The sequence below is a fragment of the Bos javanicus genome, chromosome X, assembly GCF_032452875.1.
Source record: "Bos javanicus breed banteng chromosome X, ARS-OSU_banteng_1.0, whole genome shotgun sequence".
Lineage (NCBI taxonomy): Eukaryota > Metazoa > Chordata > Mammalia > Artiodactyla > Bovidae > Bos > Bos javanicus.
The window spans coordinates 134525439-134529791 of NC_083897.1; the positions used below are offsets into that span (position 1 = coordinate 134525439).

At 39.1% G+C, this 4353-nt stretch overlaps 1 long non-coding RNA gene across 3 annotated transcripts in view; it reads left to right on the forward strand.

The window, feature by feature from the left end:
* The first annotated feature begins 2 nt into the window (after positions 1–2).
* LOC133242093 (uncharacterized) overlaps positions 3–4353 on the forward strand; it is a 110152-nt gene continuing 105801 nt past the window's right edge. Inside the window, exons 1-2 of one of the 3 annotated variants that reach the window (XR_009734767.1) lie at positions 3–79; positions 3436–3493. This is a non-coding gene — a long non-coding RNA (uncharacterized LOC133242093). Of the gene's footprint in view, positions 160–3435; positions 3494–4353 lie in introns of all 3 variants that reach the window. The other 2 variants (XR_009734765.1, XR_009734766.1) reach the window with 2 other exon arrangements.

The window sequence follows — 4353 nt, forward strand, 5'->3', positions numbered from 1 at the left end:
GCAGTTGCTGCGCGGCTTCTCGGGCGGGAGTGGAGGGGAGCGTTTCTCTGCTCCGACTGACCTAAGACTAAAGGCCGGGGTAGGTAGCTCATCTTCCAAAAGTCTGCACAACTAAATGTCTCCTTCCCGAAAAAGGAGAAGGGGCACCTACCCCGCCCTGTAAGTAATTCTTCTCTCCTAGCGCTTCCCCAGTGCGTTATCATTACCTCTCCCCAACTCATTGTGAGGTGTTTTGTGGTCAAGAAGTTAGTTATACCTCTCCTTTTCTCGTCATCCATTCACGAAGTCTCATCCTACACAACGCGGCTAGCCTTCCTTTCCAGTCCGAGGCTGTGCCTCCATTCGTGGTTCCACTTATTGTCGCCTTAGACAGAGCCCTAACACTCCTCCCCCTTTCACTGACACCTGCCGGCTCTAGAGGCTACAGAGGTGCAACCTCTGCTCCCAAGGAATTTCCAACCTAGAGACAGAGAAGGACCAATTCACAGATAAGATTATATGTTATAGGCAACTCAGTTTACATTACAAAGGCCACCTGGGAATTCAAGGAGAGGTTTCTAACAATGCCTGAGTTGTTCTGAAGGCGGTTGGGCTAACCCGCCTGCCACTGCAGAAAAGAGACGTGGGTTCGATACGTGGGTGGGGAAGATCCCCTGGCATAGGAAATGGCAAACCGCTCCAGTATTCCTGGCCTGGAGAATCCCATGGACAGAGGACTCTGGCGGGCTACAGTCCATAGGGTAACAAAGAGTCTAACACTACTGAAGCGACTTAGCACACTGGCACGAAGGGCTATTTACTCAGGTGGAGAAGGCTGGGAATGGAATTGCAGGTAAATCAGCACAAGGAAAGTCACTGAGCGATGAAACAACGTGGAATCTGCCAGAACCGCGAGAATTTTGGCCATCAAGTATAAAGGGCAATATGAGAGTATCAAGGAATACAGCGATAGAGGTGGCTGGTGCTAGGTTATGGCGAAGGGCCATTCCCAAAAGCTTTAATTATGCTCTGTAGGGAATAGGGAACCATTGCAAGTTGAGTTGAGGCTTTTGTGATCGTATTTGTGTTTTAGGTAAGTGACTGGTTTGCAGTATAAAGGATACAGCCGGAATAAAGCAATCTAGGTGAGAGGTAACAAGGAATTAAACTGGGGCAACAAGAGTAAGAGATTGAGAAAGCAAAATCAATCCTGCTAATAATTAGACTGTGGTTTACACACATAAGACCAAGAAAAAACGTTTCTCCCAAGGACACGTTGCAACTGCAAAAGGATTAACAACCCCCTTCTTTTAATAATTGGATAACTTCCTTCCTGGCTTGTCTTTGTTCCTCTCTCATCCAAATCAAAATTACTGAGATACCCAATTACTAAGCTGCCTGTTTCCCTACTCCCTCCCTGAAATCATTCAGCAGAAGCCCAAACTCTTCATAAACTCTGCCTTACTCTTTCTTACAAAGACACTTGCATAAACAAGGCTCCAAGGTGGCCTTGTTCAGCTCAGTGCATCAGTAATTAGGAACATAGACTTTGGAGTCGAATGGACTGGGAAACTCAAGCCTTAACTATCTGATCTTATTTTTTTTTTAAAAGCTGAGTCCTAACCAGTAGACTGCCAGGGAACTCCCAGTTCGTAATGTTTAGTCTTCAGTTTTTCCATCTGTAAAAATCAGGGAAATGCTATATGTTGTCATAGTGCCTGACGATAATTAGTGTCCCAGAAACATTAGTTGTTATTAACAGCAGCAGTAGCTTGAAAACTTCCCAACGCCCTCAAGAGTGGATTAAATACTTGTCCTATGGGTGCTCCTTGCACAAATATTTCACCTTTCACCTATCACCTATCACACTATATTGTACTTTGTTGCCTCCATAAGACTTCATCTTGCACTATATCTTAAACTTCTTGAAGGTGGAGATTTGGCAGGTATAGCCTCTAACTAGAGAATTCCTTGGCTGGCACAAAATATAACTGTGCAGATCTCCAATTTTGCTGGTTTCTGTGACCAGGAATTATGCTGAGAATTGCTGCCATTCTGAAAGCATTAGTGTTTGGGCTGCTGTAACATTTCTTATGAATCAGACCAGACTCTCATGTCAGAATAAAGATGTCTTCTAGGAAGATACTCCTAATTTAAAAAGATACAGATTTACATTTTATTCTATTATGATTTAGAAGTGAATGTAAATCTTCATTTATAGGAGTTAGATATTTATCTTCAACAATTAACTGCTGAATTCATTTTCATGAATAAGTTTAAACTGCTCAACTTAATTTCATTACAGAAGTTACTCTAAAAGCCAGTTTCATTTCCAAACTATAGTTCCCATCATTTGATAAATCATAAGATAAAAATAAGATATACAAAAATGTAATGCAAAGATATAGTCTACTATGATATTCTGATAAATAGAACAAATTTATTCTGCAATGTAACATGTATTTTCCATTTTTCTTGGTGCCTGAAATATAACTTCTACTTATTCTCAAGTATACATGTTTTGGTTTATCCCTTCTTTATGGGAAAAAGCCTAAATTTTTGTCTTAAATTGTCAGTAGGAAATAGCTGATTATTCTTAAAAAGTTAAAATATTTTTACTTTATATTTAAAATATTTCACATTTATAAATATATAAATGATGTAATAGATAATGGTATTACAAACATGCTATTATTAAATGAATCTTAATTATTATGACAAAAGAATGATCCATAATTGTATTTTTTTCATTTATAGCAAGCATAAAGGGAGAGCAAGAAAAAAATGTTTACTCTTTACCAGATTGGGAGTCTTTCAATTAATTTGGCTTTTTTATTGCTCTCGTAGGACAGTAATACTGGGACTCACTGAATGGTCAATGCAGGAATTCTCATGAAAGAACATTTCTTGCCGACCATTAATTTCATTATTAAATCACCAGATTTACTCAAGGACATACAGTGGAGTCTCAAGTCCTCTTCAACACTCATTGCTATGCCAAAGGCTTTATATATTTTCCAGATTACAGTTATCACTAAAAGTAGCAAGATAAGATACTTATAAATGCATATTATTATGAAAATGCTTATAAATCTATATATGTACAACTGATTAAAAGTTTTCTTTGGAGGAAGGAGCTATCCAGTGGTAGTTATTCTTTATTCAGTTCTTTATTCAATCAGTTCTTATTCAGTTATTAGTGAATAAAGTTATTCTTTATTCATTCTTACTGATTCTTTTGTCTAGTGATAAGCTCAGAGCAACACAACTGTTAGAATGGTGACAGATGGTATCCCCACCTAGAACCCAAACCAAAGTACCACTTTTGAAGAGTAGGTTGAATTTGAAAAGCAGGAATCCAAATGTATATAGGGACAAGTGTCTTAGTCTGTTCAGGCTGCCATAATAATATACCAGACTGGATGGCTTATAAATAACAAGATTTATTTCTTACAGTTCTAGAGGCCGGGAAGTCCAAAATCCAGGTGGTGGCAGATGGCATATTTGGTGTCTGGTGAGTACTTTCTTACTGATTCATAGACGGCCATCTTCTTTCTGTGCTTTCACATGGTGGAAGGGCTGAGAGAGCTCTGTGGGGTCTCTTTTATAAGATCACTAACTCCATCATGAGGGCTCCAACCTCATGACCTAGTCATTTCTCAAAGGCTCCACCTTCTAATGGCATCACATTGAGGGTTAGGTTTCCAACATAAGAATTTTGAGGGGACACAAACATTCAGTTCCTAACAAGAATGTAGTACTATTTATAGGTGAAGTAGCCAGTATTGTTAATAGGTACTAATTAGATGGCAAAATTGAGCTTATTCACTTAATTGAACTGTATCCATTTTGATCAGTAAAATTTGATATGAAAGAACTTGAATTGAAAAGACAATACAACATTAAGTAGAATAGTTATCAAAATTTGAGTTTTCTAGTGAATAGAAAAACACCTAAAGTGATTACAGTACTGTGTTTTTGCTAATATTGTGCCAAAAGAATGTGTTCCCCCTGCCCCATCCCCTACCCTGCCACCCCCCACTCCCCTGTGATCAAGAGAAGGGCATCTTCCTAAACTTTTTTGAGGTGGAAGCCTGGTTTTAGAATAACCAGCCTCACCGTAACCCATGTAGCCCTGGGAAAGGAGAATGGGGCTGGCAGCTTGCCCTACTGGTGATGTCAGCAGATTGTGCACTGGTTCCATAGAAATTGGTAAGCTGAGGAGCACTGGATGGATCTTTCCATTCCTGCTTCTCGAGTAATTCCCTCATGAGTTTTCCAGTCATTGTTTGATCTGCATGTTGTCTCACTAATTTTACAAACATCTTAGACACTCAAAGAAACTAATAGGAACAAAAAGTCATTTAACAAATA